Source organism: Anolis carolinensis, chromosome 5, assembly GCF_035594765.1.
Source record: "Anolis carolinensis isolate JA03-04 chromosome 5, rAnoCar3.1.pri, whole genome shotgun sequence".
Classification (NCBI taxonomy): Eukaryota; Metazoa; Chordata; class Lepidosauria; order Squamata; family Dactyloidae; genus Anolis; species Anolis carolinensis.
Window position 1 is genome coordinate 63352387 of NC_085845.1, and position 24888 is coordinate 63377274.

The 24888-nt window shown below is 38.1% G+C and overlaps 1 long non-coding RNA gene across 1 annotated transcript; it reads right to left on the bottom strand.

Annotated features, from left to right (window-relative positions):
- Window positions 1-477: 477 nt before the first annotated feature.
- LOC134299755 (uncharacterized) lies at window positions 478-8773 on the bottom strand. Its single transcript, XR_010006998.1, has 3 exons — window positions 8605-8773; window positions 3616-3669; window positions 478-657 (listed from the first exon to the last, which is right to left on the bottom strand). It is a non-coding gene; the product is annotated as an uncharacterized LOC134299755 (long non-coding RNA).
- Window positions 8774-24888: the final 16115 nt, after the last annotated feature.

Sequence of the window (24888 nt, forward strand, 5' to 3'; positions counted from 1 at the left end):
AGGCAGCTATCTTACTCCATCCCTCTTTACAAGTCATTGCTAGAGATGGTTGGTATCTACTTACTTACAATAGGTAGACTGTGTTTGGCTTCATAAATTGCAAATAATGAATTCAGCTGATGTGCAGTGATGTTAGGAGTCATATGGAAAGAGATGGCATTTTGTGTTCTATATGTTCATTGATAAAATATTTTTCATACAACAGTACATTTATTTTATTATTTATATCTGTTTTCTCTCTGAAAAGTGCACAAGACAGCTTACAACCATTGAAACAAAGTACAACCAAACCAAAATTCAATTAAGAATCAGAAGCTATAAAAGTTTAAAAACACACTTGGAGGCAACCATTGAGAGGCATCCTTCCCAAATATTCCCAGGGTGGTGATGAAAATGATAAAAAGCCTTACCCACAACTCATAAACGTCAAGTAAATTCAATAGTTGGACAGTACAAACTGATTTCATGGATAGTGACCAGTCTTGATTTTTTTTATAAAGAGCAAAGTTATGGAATGATATTTGGGGTCCATCTACATAGGCACCTAAATCTGGAGGCAGTCTGAAGCATTGCTGTTTTCAACCAGTCCTGGATTCTGTGGAGATGTTTTGACTTCTTGGCAGTGGTGGTCCTGACTGTTGAAAGGTGATCATATGGCTTAGAATAAAGCAGAGAGAACATTGGCAAAGGTGCCCATCATTGGCTAGGAGCTGTCTGGAGCTCTCTGACTGCTGTTGCAGTGACCTTTTCCTGATGCTACAGGGCACAGAGGAAACAGGATATGGCATTGGCCTATGTGAACAGTGAAACTAGTTCCAAATTAGAACTGCACCCAGCTGTTCACACCAACTCCAAAGTATAGAGCTGTTCTGAAGTTCCAGGGAATCTCTGGAACAGTCTCTGACCTTTGCTATCATGGGGTAATTCCGTATCCATAAACAAGTTTTGACTGAATTTGAGATATGTGGCCCACTGATCCTCACTTTCTCATAATACAACAATTGTTAAGTCCAAGGATGAAAAAAATGTTTACAAAAAAATTGTTATTCCTCCTCCCATATTATCCTAACAGAAGATCTGATACCAATAAATTGTTTTTATATACTGCTGACATAGATTTGCAATTGTCTAATTTGAGAGCCATAATGCTAGCAACAACTGTATGTTCATTAGCTGTTATGTTTTTTTATTTTGAATAAAGGGCTTTAAAAGGAATGGATCTATAAAAGTGCCAATTAGTGTGAGAAGTATGTCTGACATATTTCCTCCAACAGTAAAAGCTTCTTACTTTACAGGATAAAGTGCATTCATCTATATTGCTGTTTTTGAAGGCAATGAAGATCACTGTTCATCTGTAAATGGCACAGGATAGTGTCTTGTTTATAGCTGGAAGGGAGATTTGTAACATGCTAAATTTGTAATTTGGTTTTGTTTTGTGTAAAGATAAAATATTATTCCAAAATATTCCAAAATGGCATAAAACCTTGATGAGGAAAATCCTGGATTGACAAGAACCTTTACAGCTCAGGAATTATTCTACACAACATTTGTATGTATATAGTATTTTGTTGTTTGTGAAAAAATGACAATATTTGTGCAGGAAAAGGGAAAGAATTTTGGACAGAATAAGCTTCAAAATGCAATCCTTCACCCAGCCATAGCTAAAATTGTTTTTCTCACAGTTGGAACAAAATTACTAAAGTTAATTTCTACCTCCTTCAGGAATGAAGTTGGTGAAGAATGATTATCCCTAGTTTTATTATATGATTTATAGCTTATGTTTATGCTATTTATTTTCATGAATGTTGTATCTAATATATCACATTTGCTCAAATCTAATGCTCACCTCATCGCCAAAATTGATGTGCACATTAGATTGGATGGTGCATTAGAATCATGCACATAAACCTAACTGCATGAAAAGGCCAGAAAGGACCCAGAGGCCAGGCGGGCAGGCAAGGGTGAAGAGGCTGTTCCCAGAGGCAGCCTCAGGGCTCCGTGGTGCCTGGAGAAGAAGGAGGAGTGCCTGGCTAGTGACTCAGTCATTCCTGAAACTTGGCCATGAAGGGGTTGCAAGGCCTTCAGGAAGAATTACAAAAATTGATTTTCCACCAAATCAATGCACTCAAAAGTGCAGGCATAGCATGTCAAGGAGAAAGTCAGCATGAGTGAGTCCATTTGGGAAGCCGCTGCCTCCCTCTGGGCCAGGGTTCAGCTGTACATTCTGCCTCCCAGGCAGCTCCCAGGTTGTCTTGCCCACCCACCCCCAAAGCTTAGTCCTGTGTTGTTCCCAACTGGCCTAATTCATAAGACTTTTGACCGTGCTCCCACCTCCAGTTTTGAAAGCTTCTTGAATGAGACCAGTTGGGAACTGCACAATGGTAGCAAATTTACCAACCTTTGCCTAACAGAAGGGCATAGCTTCCCAAATGCCTTCACTCATGCTACCTGCCTTCCTTATGTTCTATGTCTGCACTATTGAGCACATTACATTTGATGACAAATCCATTTTTTTTGTAATGTGCACCTTCAAAATTGAGGTGCACATTACATTAAATGGTATGATATACTGGTAATGCTCCTACCTAATATCACTGTGTTCTCAAATCCTATCTCTAATCATTGAAGCAGATTGACTGGAGACTCATGAAATAGCTTATCATGATACATGTGCTAAATGCAGACCCTAGGGTCTCAGACTCACCAGCTTTTCCCCCAGCAACACTCCATATGTACCATGTTCTGCACTCCTCTTGGGCATTAAACCACCATCCTGAATGATTAACCATTGCACATGCAGTTGTGAAGCGTTTACCAACTCAATCATTATCCCAACACCCATCTCTCTCTGCATTGAAAAGTATGTTATCTGCTCTTTAGAGCTTGAAACTGGGACACTTCTAAAATGCTCCTATATACAATTAAACAACCTTCCTTTATGCACATCTGAAGGTGGTAAGGAGAACTTGTGTGAATATTTGTGCATAGTATGTGTCTATATTAAGAATGAATGGACTGTTGTAGCTTTGATTGCTCATACTTTTGACATTGGGTTTATTTACTGCTGGCATTTAGATCCTAGAATTTTTTTCCTATAGAGAATGAAGCCTTGGACTAAAAGAGGTTGCTTATTCTTATTCTAGAAATATTCCTGGAATATTGCAAGACAGATCATGTACGTATTATAGTCATCTATGGGAATGCACTCAGTTATATTAAAACAGAGATGAGTCTATGAAAATACCCATTGGGAAATGTAATGTTCAAATATGATCATGTTATCAGATCTTGTGCATCAAACTTATAGCCAAGGGGGTGGTTTAGGGCCTGATACCCTCCCTCCAAATTTTCATGTTAAAAAAACCGCTTTACTCATGAATTTTAACTGGTTAACGAAATCTCCATGCCAAGTATATGAGAAGCCAAAATTAGAGTCCCTTCAGAACTGTAAGCATTATTCCAACCAAATTTTGATTATTAACATTGTCATTACCTATGTTTCTACCAATTTACATTGCAATAGCAGCAATAGCTGACATAGTGGAAGTGACCAAGTTGTTCTACCCACAGTCGGCAGGCAAAGCCTAAGGCATGGGGTGGAGGGGGGGATTTTACCTGATTTGCAGGTGGAAATGGAGGCGTCTTCCACTGGTTCATCTAATCCAGGTCCTGCCAAAGAAACCATAGAAAGACAAGAAGCTGTGTCATTGTTAGACCTTGGACTTTATATGAACAAGGCTGTTTTTGATGACTAAGTGAAAGTTAAGTTACTGCAAAATTCACGGACACCATTGCCAGGATATATATATCCTGTGGATAAGAAGAGGCATCTAAGTTTTCAACCCAAACCATTCAGCAGATTTTCCCTAATTAGTCTACTCATTTCATGTACAAGTTGTGCTCTGTAAGTACGGTGTAGTATTTAGAGAAGTTGGGGGTAAAGGAGGTCACCAGAAGCTTTGTGTATTGGTTGCTAAACAATTTGTGCGATGGAAAAATGTCTTCAATAGACACCAAAAAAGAGAGTACCATCAACACAACGTGTGCTTGGCTGAAAACTTCTTGCTAATTCACAGCGAAAAATGTCTTGATGATAAAGGAAATAAGAAAAAAGCAGAAGAAAACAGAAATAAATTTCTGCCAATTGTGGAAACAATTGTCTTTTGTAGCCGACAAGAACTGACTTAAAGAAGGAATAAAGATTCATGGCCTTTTACCTGTGAAGAACTTTTACAGAATTATCGTAATTTCAGGTCCTTGTTGAGATCTCATGCCAGATCAGGAGACATTGGCCAGAAAAGTCATCTCAGTGGGGGGAAAGTTTCAACCCCTCCCGAATTTTTTTCTGGCTACAGGCCTTCCATAGATTCCACAGATTCAAAATGTGGGTTGGCTCAATGGAAGAAGAAGTGTTTCTTTTTCATATGTGAGCTACTGTGCTCACATATGGTTCCTGTTGTTGTGATGATTATTTCATAGTTACTAGCTTTCTCTTTCTCTTTCCCTCTGTGCCTTTGTTTCTCTCACTCTGTCTCATTCTATTCTTCCAAAGCTTTGTATTATGAGTAAAAGAAACAAGGAATTATCCTTAGAGTTCTTTCGTGTTCTTTCTCTTCTTCCTGACCACTAAACCTGACCTAAGATAACAACTAGCTTATGGCAACTTCACAACTTACTTATTGGAGAGTTACCTTTCAAGGATTTAACAGATATGGGAATAAAATGAGTATTTCCAAATTAATTTCTATGGAGAGAAAGCACCAGCAATGCTCCAGGAAACCCTTGAACAATTTCTCGGGGGAAGAATAGTCTTCTCTTCAGACAAGAAATAGGACTGGTCAGAGGCTGCTTAACTCCCTAAAGACACTTTCTGCAGACACTGGAAGTGAAGAGCAGAGAGGCTAAAACAGAGGAAACTGTTGTTAAAATGCTCAGAGCACAACAGGACAGAATTAATTCACACATTAAATGAAAATCTTAACCACTACTATCGACACAGCAAAACAAAACTATTATAAACATGAGCTTAAAGTAAATAACTATTTGCTTTCCAGCTGAGAAAGTAGCAATTCAACAGAGCAATAGCCTGCATTTCCAAACCATTACTGAATACAGTAAAACAGCCAAGCGTATTTTACATCCTTTGCTACTGGAGGCTGAATTCTTATCATGGTGAAAGAATCTTAGGAACTTCACAATATCCTGCAGACTTTTATGCCATTATTAAAATTAACTAACCTGATCAGTAAACAGATAAGAACTATGCTAGAAAGTGCTATATTCTGTCAGGAATATGAATAGAACACTTGTTTGCATTGTTTGTGAATTTTGCAAATATCCCGCTCACATGGATCCTTGCGTGATGTAGTGCTGTTTGCCAGGATAGGGGAGGAGAGATGTCCCATCATTCTCTGTAAGCTTGGATGATGTTGTTGGGGTGATAAGTGCAGTAAAACAATACAATGGGGAAATGCTGTCTTGGGGAAGTTACTGCATAGAATGGTTCTTGCACCATCCATGAACAATAGCAGGAGATACTAGGCAATGTGTTCCCTTCTGTTAGTAGAACTACAGCACCACGGAACCAGCTCCCTTTTTGTGGGGTGTATGTGTGTTGGGGGAGGGGGAGTTAACACAAAGAAGAGAGGCATGAAAGGTATTTGTGTCAGACTTGTGATCAACTAAACCACTGCCAGCATCAACTGCTTTAGTATCCAGTTTTGATAAGTCACTAATAAACTATCATCCTCAGAACTAAGCTGTGGTTAGGTTACATTTTACCCAAGGAAGAATATATCACTTTTTTAAAGCTGCACTTAAACATTTTTAATTGAATGCATGGAAAGAGGAGAGGGGGACAGAGCAACATTTTCTAGCTCCAGCCTCAATGTCAACATGGCTCCTACTCTCACCTTTAGCTCTAGATACCTCTCTGTGCATAAGCTGTGTGTGCATAGGCTTCCTGCTCAGACCTGCTGCAGAACTGAGACATTGTAAACAGAGCGGGCAGGCACACCATCCCTTCCATTCAGTCGATTTATTTATTGTGTCAGAAGCAAATTGAGAATACAGTCATAATGTATAAATAAAACACAAATTTAAAAACTTAGCAGAAGCTGGCCACTTTGAGTGCTTCTGGTGTCTCTGTAAGACAGTTCTCCATTCTGCATGTGGCAGGGCTCAGACTGCATGGTAGAAAGTGGTCTGTGGTTTATTCTTCTCCACACTCACATGTCGTGGACTCTACTTTGTAGCCCCATTTCTTCAGATTGGCTCTGCATCTTGTGGTAGCAGTGCACAGTCTCTTCAGCAGCTTCCAAGTCGCCCAGTCTTCTGTGTGCCCAGGAGAGAGTTTCACATCCAGTATCAGCCTCTGACTGAGGTTCTGTGTTTTAACCTACCACTTTTTGACTCTCGCTTGCTGAGGTATTTCTGTGAGTATTTCTGTCGATCTTAGAAAGCTATTTCTTGATTTAAGATGTTGGCATGCTGGCTGATATCCTTACAGAGGATGGATGAAGATTCACTGCCTTGATCCTTTCATTACAATCTGCTACTTCCTGATAGATGTCAGGTAGTGCAATACCAACTAAACAGTATCATTTCTTCAGTGTTGTAGGGCATAGACATCCTGCGATAATGCAGCATGTCTCATTAAGAGTCACATCCACTGTTTTAACATGGTGAGATGTATTCCACACTGTGCATGTGTATTCAGCAGCATAGTAGCAAAGTTCAAGGGCAGATGTCTTCACTGTGTCTGGTTGTGATCTCCAGGATGTGCCAGTCAGAGTCCAGAGTAACTCCTAGGTATTTTGATGTGCTGCAATGTGCTCCAGTGGGCAGGTAATCCTCAGAGTTCAAAATGCTTGCCTGTTCTAACGATGAAAAGCACATGTCTGCATTTTAGCGGGATTAAAAATCAGCTGTTCAACCTTTTCAAAGCTCCCTACTTGAGTGGTGATGGCACGATCATCACCATAGATGAAACTCTCTGTCCCTTCTGGCAGTGGCTGGTCATTTGTGTAAATGTTAAATATTAATGGAGCAAGCATGCTTCCCCTGAGGCAGGTCATTCTTCTGTTTTTGCCATCTGCTTCTCTGACCCTGGAACTCAACAAAAAGCTCCTGTTTTGTAGCAGATTTCCTATGAAGTGGGTAAGGTGGTAATCCTTTGTGATTTTATAATTTTCCTCAGGAGGAGGTATGTATTTACAGTATCATAAGCTGCTGACATGTTTATGAAGACAGCTCTTGTAATCTGCTGCCTTTCAAAACCATCTTTTATATGCTGAGTCAGGTTCAATACTTGCAGCTTTTGCCTTTCCTGAAACCAGCTTGCTGTGGAATCATACATGTGTCTTTTTTTCCATAATTCTTTGTAGGGTAAGTCTCTCCAGAGGTTTGTAAAGATGGCACAACAAGGACATCGGTCTATAGCTTTTTGGATCATTATGGTCTTTGCCTGGTTTCAAGATGGCTATAACACTTGCTTTCCTTCAGATTTTAAGGATCTGACAGGATGCAATGCAGTGTTTCATCAGCTTTAGCACCCAACACCTTGCTTTTGGGCCAAAGTTCTTAATTTGTTTCAACCATAGATCATCCAGGCCAGCTGCTTTGCCATTTTTACATTTATTGAGAGACATTTCCAATTCAGTAGATTTAAAAAGTTTATAAAGCTTGTTGTTCTCATTATCTGGTTGTCTGACTATTGGTTTCCTTCCTAGTTTGGTGACAAGGTTGGGTTTCCCGTTCATCAGAAGTTGATGCACTTTCTGATCTGCCTTTATATTGACATGGGTATTAGTATGTGAAAGATCATTGCTCAACCATCTTAATAACCTCCATGCCTTCTGACTACTTTTGCCCATATTGACTTCTGTTATCAATTTTATCCACTGTTTTTTCTTGGTTTCAGAGATGGAGGACAGAATGCTCTATGCTGCCTGAAGAGTTTGCTCACTAAATGAGTCTTCATTGTGGAGCCTGTAATAATCTTCCAACAAGACAGATATATCAGGAGCAATACCCTGAAGATAGTGGGCCCTACAACCTCTCAGTATAAAAGCCCCAGAGCAGGTTTTTATTATTTCAATAAAGTGCTTGTATTCCTCAGGGATTGGGGCCACTGATATAATCTTGTCATCTAACATATAAGAGAATTTAGATCAATCTGCTTCTTTGAGGTTGAATCTTCATTTAAATTTAACTGAACCTTTATAATTGGAAGCAGTTGGCATATTATTGGCCAATGCAGTGTGTTTGGTATTGGAGATCCCACTGATACAGTACACTGTTGCACAATACTGTCACTCACAAACAGAAGGTCTGAGTTATATCCTATGGCTGTTAAAGTCACCAATTACTTTGGTGCCTATCAAAGTTCTTAGGAAAGGAGAAGCAAAACTCTTCGTTTGGAGGTTTGTGCATAAAAGTAATTGTGATGTTACTAAGCTCTACTGTTATAACCTCTATATTTAGTTAATGAAGATTACCCATGTAAGAAGGTCTTATCAACTAGAAGGGGCACTTCCTTTCTTTTCTAGTGAGACTTGAAACACTTGTGTTTTAAAAGACATATAATGTAGTGTCTACCCTCACCACTTAATCCAGAGATGGTCCAGAGCATTATGCTCCAGATTGGTGCCAGGTCAACCATGATGTTGCCACACAGACTGGGCTGAATCCTTCAGAATGCCACAGTATAAAAATGTCCAACCAAGTCAGTCCTACATTGGTTTTGCAAGCCTGTTCCCTTGTTCTCATGTCACCGCTGGTTCACTGATCAATGAACTTCCTGTGAGATTCTGACTGTCATAATCGCATCTCTTGAAGTCATAATAGGGCATGAATATGATGAAAAAAATTGTGATGGCCTACGTTGTCTCTTCCAACTTTATTATTCTATCAACATATTTTATACCGTCATCAAAAACTTACAGGTATTAATTGTTTTGCAAATGAGACAAACTCAATTCGGCCATAGATGCCACATATCTTTAGCACTTTTTAATTAACTTTTGAGAAAAAGAAAGGAAAGGAAAAAGAAAATGGGAACCCTCTTTCAATTTACCCCTAACAGGTCTGTAAACAGTACAGCCAGAAAATTGAGTTTATTTGTTTTATAGTGAAGAAGCAGTTGGTTTTGAGAGTAACAGTAATTAAAAGAAGCAATAGAGAGATAGAAGAGAACAAGAAAGGCTGCCAGGGCAGAATAAAAAGGAAATTCTCAATAAACCACCGAGCCAAGTTTTGAGACAGATTGCAATGAGAGTTAAGAAAAAAGGGGCTGGACATGACAGATTTTTTTGAAAAAGCAAGTTTCTGTTTCAAATAAAAGGATCTTCATCAAGACAGTGTCAGCTGCAACAGGAACAAAATCCATCAACTTTGAACTTGAAAGCTTAGATTTAGGAAGGCACTCCTGTTTGTCCAATTACAGTCACAACTAAACATGTCCAATATTTCTAGTGGAAAATGGGAAAGATTACATTTACTATCACAGTCAGACTTGTAAAATAATCATTCATCTTATTGCCTGGGGTGGGTATAAATCACATCCATGATCCAGAACTTTTTCTTTGCTGGTTATTTCCAGCATGAATCCATTCCTTTTAAAAAATAAAATAAGTCAATTCCATATGCTCAGCCAGGCATTGAGTGGATTGTCAGTATCATGAATGGTGTTCTCATATGAGCAATTCATACTTTGTTGGAGGAACAGCAAGGATGCAATGCCATTTGCATTTGATGGAGATCCAGGGATTTTCTGAGCTTGTTGAATTATTCGTTCTGAGAACAAGGCTCTTTTACCAATTATATTTTTTCCCCCTTTCTCCCTGTTCTTAGGGTCCTTGGATGGAGTTTTTTTCCTATCCTCCCCCGCCCCCTGCTAAAATGTCCCAGATATTTTCCAGGGTGCATTTTCACTGTAGAATCAATGCAGTTTGACACCACTTTAATTGCCATGGTTCAGTGCTAGAAAATTGTAACAGTTGTGGTTTTACAAGGTCTTTAGAATTCTCTGCCAAAGCGTATCTGTGCCTCACCAAACTAGTACTCCTGGGATTTCATGGCATTGAACCACTGCAGTTAGTGATGTCAAACTACATTAATTCCATAATGTAGATGCATCCCTAGACTAGACTTGGCAAATCGGTGATCCATGACACAGTTCTAAGTCCCATACAAATGTTATGAGCATGCACACTAGGGGCTGACTAATTACTTCAATGTCATTGTTAATTGTGGATCCCCAAGTGTATTAGCTAAGCTGTCTGCCACTCTCATGCTTGAAAAATACTTTTATTTCAATAGTGCATGATATAATTTCAACTGGATTGCACTACCTGTCCCACCACCATTGCTTCATGACTGGGGTTGTTCACTGCAATAGGGTTGCAACCTTGCAACAATCTGCTTCTGCCTGTTGAGGAAAATGGAATAAGAAACAATGGGACAAGATGACATAAATAAACATTTTTTACTATTTTTTTTCCTGAAGTGGTTACAATTGTGATTCAGTGCACTGAAATTTTGCCCTATAAATTGTTTTGAAATTTCCAGTTCCTGATGTAACCTGATAAGGATGGGATATTATCAGTATCACAAGGGGAAAACATAGCAAAGCAGCTCACAGTAAAAATGGTAAGGAAGTGTGCAAAAACTTCATAAACCAGACAGGACCCCTGATGTACTCCATAATTGTGAAACTCCAAACTGCTAGATGGAGCTCAATATAAAATTGGCTCTTTTCAGCTGCAAACTACTGTCAAATAATAGAATTGCCCCAGGATCTTGCAAAATTAATTGTTTCTGTCTTGAGGAAAACATTCTGATCACTGGAAATGTATAGGAATTGAGCTAAATTCAATTTAGGATGGTTGGACTTTTCTGACCTTTTAAGAATTATTTTTTAGAAATTAAGTCTACTGCCATGATTTCACTACCTTTCTTCTGCTTTATCTTCCCTGAATTATGTCTCCTCACAAGTATCCATGCAGTTTCTTGGAAATTGGAGAAACATACCACTTCACCTTTAAAAAAATCCTCGGTTTAATGTTTTTATTCATATGACAATATAAAAATATTACATCATAGACAAAATCTTAGTACAATGTTTTAAGAAGTCATGCAAATTTACTGTAAAGAGTTCTGAGTTCCTCACAAAGAACATTGAAATCTAGCTTCCCATTTGTACATTGCTGAAAAAAGTTGGTCAATCAGAATAGTCAATGTATAACAGTGGCTTTCAATATCATGAAAATAACAAGGCTAAAACAACCAAGAATATTCATAAGAGTAAGAGGAGACCCATTTTCCTACTGTTGTTGAACATAAGATTGACCAAGGTTGGACAATATAGAAAAAAGGTTTAATGTCATTTATTAGTTATCAACCAAAGTTCATCCCAACCTCTTCTAGGATGAGGACTATAATTTTAAATGATAGAAAAATAAAGATTAATTGCCAAGTGGAAGAACTGAAAAGCAATAGGTGTTAGAACATTGGAAGAAAGCATTGTGACCCTCCACTTCTGTTTGTTTTCCCAAGCCAATGGATATGTTACATCTGGAAGTTATGCAGGTGGATCAGTGATATAGGAACTATTCTGTTCTGAGAAGCAAAAAAGGTCAAGGTATTTGTAAAAACATAGAAATATCAAATATATGAATAGATAATTTATTACTAAAAAAGTTTGTATTTTTTTTTCAAAATTGCATTGTAAATACATCTATTGCTCTTTAAATATGATCTGAAGTGCTCTTCACATTGAGTTTATTAACCTATGTCTTTTTAAATCTGAGATCAACTGAGTAGGAGGGTTGCAGAAGAAGATGGTCAGTAGCAGATGAAATTGTCATCCCATTTCACCTGCTCACTAATTCTTTCAATTCTGAAATACAGTAAATTGAATGAAAACCTGGCCAAACTAAGGAAAATAAATAACTTGAGATGTTCTCAGATAAAGGGCTTTCTACCCTAGCTAACTGTTAGGGATATGTGATCCATAAAAAAAAAAAATAGTTCAAAGTTCATTACAAAATTGTGGGGTGCTAGCATTTCATCGATGAAGTGTTTCTAAAGTATACTTAGTGAAACATTTGTTACTATAATGAGAGTAATGAAATTTTGTTACTATTTCATTATAGTAATAATTGGGAAAAATTCAGGGGCTCCTTTCTCCCTCATTTTACAGCTATTGGGGTGAAACTTACTACAATGGTAGAAAATATTTCCCACTCTTAGCCCACCAAATTTCAGAACGTTTTACTTATCCACAGAACTTTGGGGAATTTTCAATGTTTTAATAAACAACATTTTAAAAAAAACCAAAAGAGCTATCTCTTTGAATTTTCTATACAATGACAGAAGATAACATGGGATCTTCTCCTCCCCCCCCTCAACTTTCAGAAATATTCATACATCTACTGATTTTAGGGATTTTAAAAAAAGTTTTGGCAAAAGTGTTTTTTTAAAGTCATAGCAGCTATCTCATTGTATGTCTCTCATATTAACCAATAGAAACCAATATTAACTAATTATACATTTTCATATAATCCAAGTGTTGGAAGGGATCCCCAAGAGTCATCTAGTCCAACTCCCTTCTTCCAGGCAGAAGAGCACCTTCAAAACTCTACTGATAGATGGCTATTCAGCCCCGGTGGAATAGTGGACTAAAGCCTCGTAACTTGAAGGTTTGGGTTGCTGACCTGAAGGCTGCCAGGTTCGAATCCCACCCAGGGAGAGCATGGATGAGCTCTCTCTATCAACACCAGCTCCATGCGGGGACATGAGAGAAGCCTCCCACAAGGATGGTAAAAACATCAAAACATCCGGGCGTCCCCTAGGCAACGTCCTTGCAGATGGCCAATTCTCTTACTCCAGAAGCAACTCAGGTTGCTCTGACACAAAAAAGCCTCTAAACCAATTAATATGTGTCCCCTATAATATGGAGGTCATCCATTTAGGGATTTCTTCCCAGCCCAGCACAGAGATTAACTTACTAGAAGTATCCATCAGTCCTCCTATTTGCAGATTAAACCATTTATTGGAACTCTCGTTTGCTGATGTTAGGGAGGGACAAATTTGGTGCTTTCTGATGCTGTAGTTTAGGGCAGGAACTTTTGAATTCTCTGACATAGAGCTCCTCCCTTCCCAAACTACATTTCCCAGCAAACACTGTTCCCTTTTTCCCACCCCTAATGCTGAGATTCCATTGATTTAGAGAAAAGGCAAGGCACTAAAACAGGCACTTTTTGGCTTTGCTTTCTTTCCTTGCGCTGAAAAGGAAACTGACTTTGGGAGCCTTCTGAGATTTACAAAACGAAATCAAAAAAGTATGGGTAAGTTTCAATTCTTAAATTTTTGGCGTGGGCTATGCCCATGTGTCGGAAACCACCTTGTAAGTACAAAATTTAACAAATTTGATCCGAATTACAAGGCAAATGAAAAAAATGCACACCTCTACTAATTGTATATAACATGTCAACATTACACTTAATAAACAGAATTAAAATGTTAAATGTATCAGCTTAATTTAAGTGCTATTTAAATATGTTGAATGAATGATACATATGTAGAATCTCCATATGATCTAAAATCCTGAAAAATATTAAACCTTTAAATCTGTTGAAACACTTTTTAAAATGTACATTTATATATGAATTTTGAGGGGGAAGCTGTTTTTCTTAGAATTTAGATTAATATAGAAATTATATGGAATTACATGAAATAGTGATAAACACTGGAAATAGGCATGTTCCCTTTTCAGTTCAAGGGCAATTGACTGTCCACTTCCTCATGTCTTACAAAACTCTAAGTTCATTACAATTACTTCAAAACTCATGAGGTTTTATTGCTAATCAGTTTGCCATTTTTTCTTGCAGTGTTCATTTAAACAGATGCCCCTTGTTAAATTAGAATTGGCACAGGGTATGTAACATGGCAAGAAAATAAGATCATCCCTGCACATCACTTTCAGGCTGACGTTCAATAATGGAAATAGTTCATTGTTTGGAGAAATGATTTGAATCTCTGGGGGGAAACGGAGAACAGTCCAGAAGAATTTAATAATCACTGCTTATGAAATTGTTAGAAGCCGGAACACAGAATACTATTATCTTCCTTGGGCTATCAATGGACCCTTGGGATGGTTATGAGCTGCCTTCAGAAACTGCAGTTGTGATGGTTGAAATTGCTACGTTCTCTAAAGTCTAGGCATACCCATTTTTAATGATGATATAAATGGTCATACTGCCAGAGATGGGAGCATACTAGCCCTTTGCCGCCAAAGACATCCCACTGGCTTCAATGCACCCACCCAAAGTTTTTGAGCTTGCTGACTTTTGTGACTTTCAAGAGAAGCTAAACAGCTACAAAAATAGATAGGACAGCTCTCCCAAAACGTGCCAAGGCCCAAAGTCTTCAGTCTGAAAGGTCTTTTATGAAACAGACATTATGGCATGGTGACCTACCTGTCCATGGGTGATTACTGGAAAAAAACATTCATATAGACCTTCATTTTAACAGCAGCATTTAATCTCTCTTTCTGAAGATGGATTTGAATTGGACTGTGGTGGAGGCTCCTTCTTTGGAGGCTTTTAAACAGAGGCTGGATGGCCATCTGTCGGGGGTGCTTTGAATGTGATTTCCTGCTTCTTGGCAGGGGGTTGGACTGGATGGCCTATGAGGTCTCTTCCAACTCTACTATTCTATGATTCTATGATTCTATGATTCATGATTCAGCCATTTTAGATTGTTAATATCATATTTGTGTATAAGATGTTTGGAGTTGTTGCACATTTTACAGCTGGATAAATACTTTGATTTGTACCTGGATCAAAATAACTAGCTTATTTTTGATGTCTCACTTGCCCCTGTACTATGCCATTGAGCCAGCTCTAGCATTAACTTAATGCCACTCTGGCCTTTTACAAGTTTGATTTCCTTCTTCTTGTTAACAACTTCTGCCTATAAATAGACAAAATGTCTGAAAATAGATTCTTGGGACTGCTGATTGAGGTTTAAGATGGTTTTTATATTACTTGTTTGCTTATATGAGAAAAGAGAAAGTGTAGCTAGCTTCAGTATTCTATGCAATGTAGACTCTAAACCAAAGACATAGTACATTGCGACATTGGGCTCTGCTAGAAAAAAATGTGTGTGCAAATTCTTTCAGCCTCAATTTTATGATGTTCTTTTAAATCTAACCTGCATTGTGTTCCCACATTAAACCAGGTCATGAGACATTGTATTGTCTTATTGTACTGCAGTTCACATAATTTTGATTCATTTTTCTAATTTGCACATTGATTAGTGCAATTGATATCATTGCTATAACTTTCCTCAAACATGTTTCTGTATATTTGTTTCAGATTTGACCATTTTAGGCATTCACATTATAAAGTGTGTGCTATTGTCTCTCTTCAATTTCATTCTCAGAAATCCTTTGTTTATCTCACAGTTGCATAAATGCCAAAGACAAGGTGCAAAATTTCTTGGGAGGTACAAAAATTCCATTTTCAAAAAAATTGTCCAGTTCAATAGAATTTCTCTCCATCCCACACATTTGTATACATGTGTGGTTACACTCCTAGTTAAATGGGTAGCTTTGACTAAGCATCATACTTAGAACTCCTGCAGAGTGTTTTGAGATTTGTAATTAACATTTTTCCTTTTTCTACACACACAAAAAGGGTTTTTGTTTGCTGGTATATAAAATAGACATTGAATTGAATAGCTTCTCATGGACTAAAGAAGAAAATTCATATTACACAGGACTAGAGTTAGCTACAATATGAAATCTTATGTTCTTTTCATTCTGCTTTCTCAAGGACACATTTAGTTTGCAAAATATGTTTATGATCATTACTGAAGAGATCATTGTCCTTGATCACAAATATATCCAATTCAAAACTTTTTTCCTGAACTAGTGTTTCAAACAACTGTTTCAAAAAGAGAAGTCTTATTTTTCCTCCACCTTAACTTTCCCTTTTTGTTTTCTTCATACTTGTTCTGTGTGTTAGTGCTGAAGTGCAAAGCAGAAGTAGAAGCATATTGTTCAAGAAAATCTATCACTATGACTTACCATCTATTTGTTTGTTTTTCTAGGTGGTCATGACATTTTCCCACTGATAATAGATTGTTATGTCCTTTTACTTGATACTGTTGCTTGGTCAATTTTGAGGTTAAAATGATGCAACATCCACCTAGCATTTAAGGCAATCTCCGAAATCTCAGCTGTCAATCTTTTACTATACTATCTTCACTAGCTTTACAGTTTGTCAGCATCTGGTGTTTTAACTGAACTGAATATAACATACATTGGCATATGAAACACTTATAAGGAGGCTGCTGAGATGTAAACCAGAATAACTATAATTAAATAGGGATAGAGCATGTCCATCCAACTAGTAAAGTATTTTTTATTGTTTTTGGTAAGACAGAAACAGCATATATTTTTAAAGTAGACATGGAAAGTTTATTTCAAAAAATCATAAAATAATGAAAACATGTTTTGAGGGTGTTAAGAAACTTTGATGAGATTAATTGTGGACTGACAAAAGTCTTCACAGTTCAGGACTTATGCTGTGAAATAATCACACAAGCTTGTTTTGGACAGAAAGCAGATTTTTTGACACAGGAAAAATATTTCAATGTAGAAATATTAATTTCTGTACAGAAAATTGAGGATTTATTCTGCATAAAATTTGCACATGGTTGATTTACATAGAAAAAGCAATGACATATAAATGTTGTGTAAAATTAATCCTGAATAGCTGATAGCATTTAAAAACTGTGCTGTATTTAAATACTTCCCTGCAACATTCCTTGTCACTACCCTTGAGAAGAATCTTAAAAATTACATCCTTAAAGCTTATATATTCCAAGGGATTTTTTAGGATCTTAGGGCACATCTTCAGTGTCACATAGTGTTGTAGCCTGGTCAGATTCTGATTGCTCAGAAGATGAGGAAGGGGATGCTGGGATAGATTCAGAGGGCCCAGAGGAGGACAGAAGTGGCTTAGAGAGAGTTGTTTTGGAATCTCCTGGCAGTTCCCACAAGACTGCAGAAAACAGTTCTCATGAGAACCTGCCAGAAGTGCAGGCTGAGAGAAATGTGGGAGATGAATGTTTGTCTAGGTCAAGGTGCTGGGAACTGCGGAAGTAAAGCATGCAACAAAGACTGACTCACTTTTCCCAGAGAATTAGAGATAAGGAGAGGAAAAGCAGGTGTGTGAGAAATGATGTTATGGGAGGGATTGAGGCCTTTTAAAGTGGTTCCTGGTCATACAATCCTTTGTGAGAGCAATGTTGTATTCAGGTGAACAGCTCTCGGTTTTTGGTTTAATGTTCTTGGAATTTATGTTTCAAACTTCTAAGTTTGCTCTTGCTTCTAGTTCATGTGTGGCATAGGTTGCCTGCCTTGGATTCATGATATCTTGTTTATTGACATATGTGTGGATTGACTCTGGAGACGGTATTTGAAAGGATTTTGGACTCTCAACTATCTTGGAAATAACCTTTTGAACTTCAGTTCTCTTTTTTGAATTTGCCTTATGTGTGTGTGTGCATTTCAGGGCAGCATATTTACAGTGAAGAGGGGTAGGGAGTCAAATACATACCATGGTGATTGAATGGTCCATAAAATGAAGCAAGGTAATGTGGCCTTGAACCGAATTAACCGAAGTCATGAGATACTCAGGAGTTAAAACTCTGGAATTAACCATGACTCAGACAGATTTAATTAGCTGTACCATGGCTTGTTACACCACCACCCTGCTTTCCTCAAGATCTGGCAGACTGTGGACCTATCTTGCCCCCTTGAATTGGATTCTGCTTCTCATTTGGAGGGACATTATCCAGAGTGATAAACCAGAAGAAAGGGGATGAGGGGAGAACAATTCTTCTTTTCCACTCTCTCGTGTTCATTTGTTGCACTGGATATCATTAATCCATGTACTGAGTAATGTCCAGCTCCATTTTGTGCGCACTGAGCACCACAAACAGCAGATTGAGGGGGTCAAGGTAAGGGTTGCAGGTGAGTGATGTCGAAATGGTTCTGGTACACTCAGACATGCAGGCACCATCCAACCATCTGGCCAGTTTGGGGCCATGCTGTGCAACTGCTGTCTCAGGGGTACATAGTATAGCTTTTAACTATGCTACTCCAGAGTACTCAATGCTGGACCAGCACCACTGTTTCTTGCCTGTCAAGATGCAAGTGTAGACACTGGAAGAACCAACTTTTGTAGACTGAGGGTACATATACATTATAGAATTAATGCAGTTTGACACCACTTTATTCACCATAAATCAACTCTATGAAACCATGTAGTTTGAGGGGAGCAGCACTCTTTGACAGAGAATGCTAAAGACCTTATAAAACTACAACTTCCATTATCCCATATCATTGAGCCATGGTGATAAAAGTGGTGTCAAACTGCATTGATTCTACAGTGTTCATGCACCGGTGGTCTACTTCCTCACGTGCAAGAAGTAGACTACAGGTGCATGTATATTGTAGAATTATTACAGTCTGATACAACTTTAGTCACAATGACTCAATGCTGTGGAATCCTGGGAGTGGTACCATTACAAGGTATCTAGCCTTCTCTACCAAAGAGTGCTGGTGGCTCAAAAAACTACAACTCTCAGGATTCCATAGCATTAAGCCAATGTCAACTATATTAATTTTACAGTGTAGATGCACCCTTAGCCTATGAAAGCTTATGCTACCAACTCAGCTATTTGTCTCTAAAGTGCTACAAGCTGCAGTGCATATAAGTATTCCATCTAATACAGTTTTGTCTTTTAATTTTATCCCGATCTTAAATTAATTCATGTCTTCAAGATAAATAAGAAAAAAACATTAAAAGCATTATTGGATATGGGCAAAATATATCTCTTTCAATTCAGTAGCAGTAGAAAAGAAACAAAATCTAAAACTTATATTTTCCTTTGAAACCAAGAACAGGAGTACAAAGAAGAATTTCACTCCTGGAAGCATATATTCTTTTAGAACAATACATGGTGCTTCTTGTATTGCTTAGTTCATAAGAAAAATGTGTTTTGAACAAATATGAGGAGTTGTTTATTTACTCTCTGACACAGTGGCACAACTTGTGGTGGGTCCTAGTGGGTGGATATTGACCTCTGGGAGCCCTGGTTTTACCCATCTCTGTTCAAAACGGAACAAATCATGTCAGTTTGCAGCAGAATTCACATTGAGTGACTCCCTCAAGCAGTCAATAGTCTATTTATCTAACTGAATGGTTCCCAACCCTTTGTTCCCAAATTATTTTGACTTGAACTTCCAGAATTTCTGACAGTTTGCCAAGCTGATTGGGGTATCTGGGAGGTGAAGTCCCAAATCAAAGAAGAACCAAAGATTGTTGGCTCTTGAGTGGAAATGACTGTTCAAGGTTTCAAGTGAGGATGATTGACATCAACATTTATTTGATCATTCTAGGATACAAGAAACTGAAAATAATCTGTATACAAACCATGCAGAGACCACTTAGATATATTCCATCACCGTTTTAAATAATCAAGAATCCCACCCATTTCTAAAGCTTATGTGGCAGAAAATCACATCACTAACTGTTACAACAACTGCTACTATTACTATAGATTGATCTTGTTTATTCCCAGTGTCTTTTGCATTTCTCTGTTGAAGTGAGGCTGATCATTTTTGGGTAGGGAAAACAATGGTGCTGCTGTTAAGATTATAGAAGACAAATATCCAAGCAGCTATGTTTGTTTTTGGTGTCAATATTAGAAATCACAGCCAGTGATACACATCAAAATACAAGGAAATTAAAATGAACTAAGCAGGGTGACCACATTTATGTTTCAAGTGAGTGCAGAATAAAGGAGTTTTCTGAAAATTTCAATTGGTTACATTTTAATGGGAGGAGACTTTTAAAAATTCTTAGTGCAAAGAATGATACTTTGAGCTTCAAAATGTTACAAACTCTTTAACACAAAAGCAACAAATTCATCTTTTGGCAAATTGCTTGAGTATCCTCTATCCAGAGGAGATGTACCAATCCATTACCAGTTGAGAAGGAGAATAATAATAATAATAATAATAATAATAATAATAATAATAATATACTTTATTTATATTCTGCTCTATCTCCCCAAGGGGACTCAGAGCGGATTACGGGTACATATATGGCAAACATTCAGTGCCATTATACAGTTGACAAAGACAGAGGGCCCTTCCACACAGCCCTATATCCCAGAATATCAAGGCAGAAAATCCCACAATATCTGCTTTGAACTGGGCTATTTGAGTCAATACTCAGATAATGTGGCCCCAGACAGTACATAAACAGAGGCAAGGCTTCCCTCTTTTCATCTCCGGTTTCTGGCTGTGCTCGACTTGACAATGGGGAGGTGCTATTGTTTCATTTTCCATGCTGAGAAGCCTGTTGTCCATGGATGCCTTTTTTGGTTGGATTTTTGTTGGCATGTTTTTCAGGGCGCCTTTTAACTCCCCACCAAAGTGGTACCTATTTATCTACTTACATTGTTGTTTTGAAGTGCTAAGTGAGCAGAAGCTGGGCTGATGACAAGAACTCACCCCAACCCGGGCTTGAACAGCCAACCATCCTGAACTGCTCCTCTCCCTCAAAGGTTCCAAATCCATTTTGCCATTAAAATCATTCTTCACCATGAGATAGGGTTGATGGGAGTTGTATTTTAAGATCATGTAGTAGGCCACATAGTGGCCACATGTGAGCTATACAAAACCACTAAACTAGATAGATTATTTTCACAGCATCATCAGTACTAGTGGCAACAACGAAACATTCAAATTCAGGATATTTGTTCTTGTTTTCTTAGGCTCACTTCTCCCGAGACAGCAAAAGTAAAATATCTACAGTGCCCTAAATTCCAGGAGTGAAAATGTGATAATGGGAAAAATGCCATGATTTAAGCTTCTTCTTCTAAAATAGCAATTAAAGAAACATGTTTGTGTATGCATGCACACATGCATGCACGCACGCACGCACGCACACACACATGACGTAATTGCTGTTGATATCATCATCATTTATCCGAGTGGGAACTTCATGCATTAGATATAATTTGCTCTTGTGCTCAAATCACTACTATTTCTTTATGGAGAAATCTTGCTGTGAATTGGTTTTCAGGAGAGAAAGGATTTTCATGAAGGGAAAGATTATTTTCCTGTGCTACCATTTTATTCACCCAACCACAGGAAGGCTAATAGCACAAAATTAGCAGCAGTGATTTTGCCGCTATGCATGAGCAACTTTTAAAATCTCTTGAAAGCTTCAAAGTGCCCTCTTTGGAAATAATAGCAGTGCTTGAGCTTTTTGTGGTTGGCTGTGATTTTGAACAATTTATTACATAATAATGCTCCTTCCAAGGTCAGTAAAAGCTATGGAGATATCCCTTTCTTTTTACAGCACATATTTCATTTGTTAATACAACAGATGTTGCCCAATGGAAAACAGTTTGGTTACATGGGGACTGTCTAGTGATATTAAGTCATCCAAATGATGGCTCTGTCAGATCACATAGCATATTATTTCTACTACAGTTTCCCCTTTATGATATTCTACATCAGGTTTATATGGGAGTTACTATCAGTTTATCTGGATTTCATATCATTTCAAACCAAAATTTATATGAAAAATAAGCCATTATCTGCCCATCAAACCAAAATACTTGTTGTAATAAAGGCTGCTTTCTCTTTTTCCACCTTTCCTTCAGGGAGGTTCTCCATTTTATTCCAGAGAGTCTGCTTTAATGTGACCTGACCAATTTATTCTTATTCAGAGTCTTTCTCACTTTCATCTAAGAGCCCATGTGACTTCAGCCAAAGTAAGTAAACAAATTTGATTAATCTTTGATTTCAATTTTTAGAAAGGTGTGTGTATAGACATACATATTTTTCTAATCCTTTGTAGTCAAAATACTGAAGTGCGTGCTATAACTGAAGAGCTTCATTTTACAATCATTTTAAATTCAAATCCTTACTTTAACCAGCAACGGGAGAGAAAGAATGAAGGGAAATACTTGCTAATGCTAGTAAATGCAAAACAGTTTCTTATTCCTGGCCCAATTTTGTGTTCACGGGAGACATCACATAAGTTCAAATCTGGCAAAAAAAAATTCTGCATCACACTGTTCCTCTTAAAAAAATCACTATATGTCTCATGTTTCACCTTCAGGTGACACTGACGAAACAACTGAGCATAAAAAGAATAATGTGTTTAAGGAATCTACATAGTTCCCAAATTCTCATATAGAGTTAGCGTTGAGAACTATTACAAGTCTTTAGTCACTACTTCCTTGTTTGTAGGTTTGCGAACTTCTATAATTTGTTTTATCTCTTTTTTGTTTTGCTTTTTCACACCCATTCTCTTTCTACATCTAACTGGCAGCCTGATTTTTTAATTTCTCCCTTCTCGATTAGATCATGTATTTGCTTATGGATAAATACTCAAATATCCTAAGGGCACAAGATCTTGGAAGTTAAGCAGGGTCAATCCTGGGATCCTTTCACACAGCCATATGGCCCAGAAAATCAAGGCAGATAATCCTACAATAACTACATTGAATTGGGCTATCTGAGTTCACACTGCCATTTATTCCAGTTCAAAGCAGAAAATGTGTGATTTTATTCAGCTGTGTGGAAAGGGCCCTGGTTGATACTTGGATGGGAGAATGCCAATGAATACTAGGTGCTGTAGGCTATATTTCAGGGTGGAGCTACACTGCCCTATATCCCATATTATCTGCTTTGAAGTGGATTGTATATACATATGACTCTACACTACCAGATAATCTGGGATCAGATCCTGGGATATAGGGCAGTGTAGATCCAGCCTCAAGCCCCTTCTACACTGCCATATAATCCAGATTATCAAAACAGATAATCTACATTATCTGCTTTGAACTGGATTATATGCGTCTACACTGCCATATAATCCAGTTCAAAGCAGATAATCTTCAAATTGGTATTGAAGAAAATGGTTTCACTTGCAGATTATTCTGTAATCCTGGAACCAGTTGAGTCTTGGAATCTGATTTCACAAACCACATATAACTGATGCACATTAAGGGTTTGTGGGTTTGTTTTCTGGCCGCCACAGTTTGAAGCTAGCTTTGAACTGCATAAAATGATGCCTAAGAAAACCCAATGAAATTCATGGAGTTACTTTAAATTGACAGGTGATTTGAAGATACACATATATACTTTCATAAATCAAGCTTTTTATACGTTTTACAAAGACATGTTTATTTTTCCTTCTAGACACATGTGCATCCTTGGACATGGCAGTGGTTGTTGTTCAGCCACTGCCTTATCATATTATTGTGATGTCCCATGGACCCTTGGGCCGTGAACCTGACTCCATTGTGGACAACAGTGATGAGGAAACAGGTTTTGTGCCAATTCAGCAAGACTCTGCCCCGTTCCAGATGTTCCCTATTGACAATTCTAGTTCAACGCTCATTAAAAAGGCCCTTGAAACGGAGTCTTCTCTTCCCAGTTCCCCTCCCTTTGATAGAAGGATGTTTGTGGAAACTAACAGGCAGGAGAAAGCTGGCAGGAGACGAAGCGCGAGATTAGCAGCAAGGCAATCTGCTGATTAACCTATTTTCCCCTGAGAATTCTAAGGGAGGATTGCATCTGGTCAAGATGTTGCTCTAGCTCTTTTCCCTTGGGAAAAGAGTATTTGAGACACCTGTTCTGAGGGAAGATTCGAAGTTCTTTAAAAGTTCTGTGTGCTGGCTAGCCAGCGCGGAGTCAACGTGACAGTTGAAGGGATAACTTCACTTCCAGCCAAGTGTGGACCACGTTTGAGTTCACTACTTTCCAGCCTTGCCATGCCTTGCCTAGCCGTGTTCCTTGTCTTGTCTTGCTGTGATTCCAGCCTTGCCTTGTCATGCCGTGTATCCAGCCTTGTCTTCAATTCCTTGAATTGGACTTGCTTTTGAACTTTAGAAAAAGACTTGGACATTTCCCCACTCAAACTGCTTGGAAGTTTGAATGTGTTTTGGTTTTTTGGATTACAAACTTTAAACTCTATTATTATATATTGGACAATATATTACTGGACTATATTTGACCTTTCCTGGAAGGTCTATTGATGAACTATACCTTCTGCTTGTTTTCGTTTTAATTTCTTAATTCCTAAATAAAGATATTAGATTGTTTATTGGCCTCGGTGTATTGGTTTCCATTGCTCTCGCAGCCAGGGGCGTCACAATTATGCTCTCTAAGATTTCTCAGATTTCCCAATATATACTTGCAAAAATGCATTTTACACAAGGAACCAAGAATTTCAAATAATCTCTACACGTGTCAAGTATGAATATGCTTTACTATATGAAAAATATTTGACAAATTATCATTTCTCTTTTTAATCATCCTGTATGTACATAGGGCTTCACTATCTCAACAGCGAATGCTTTCCAGAACCATTTCATATCAATGTGTTGTCGAAGTCAAGACAAAGATCCACCCAGAGGAATGGTGTTCTTACCATACATCAAGGGAACCACTGACTGCATAGGCAAACTGATGAAGAAGTACAGCCTACAAACCATCTACAGACCCACAAAGAAAATCCAACAAATGCTATGGTCAGCAAAAGACAAGAGGGATCCTCTCACCTCTGCAGGAGTCTACCGTATACCATGCAGCTGTGGACAAGTCTACATAGGGACCACCAAACGCAGCACCCAAACACGAGTCAAAGAACATGAAAGGCACTGCAGACTAAGTCAACCAGAGAAATCAGCCATAGCAGAGCACCTGATAAACCAACCTGGACACGGCATATTATTTGAGAGCACAGAAATGCTTGACCACTCCAACAACTATCATGTCAGACT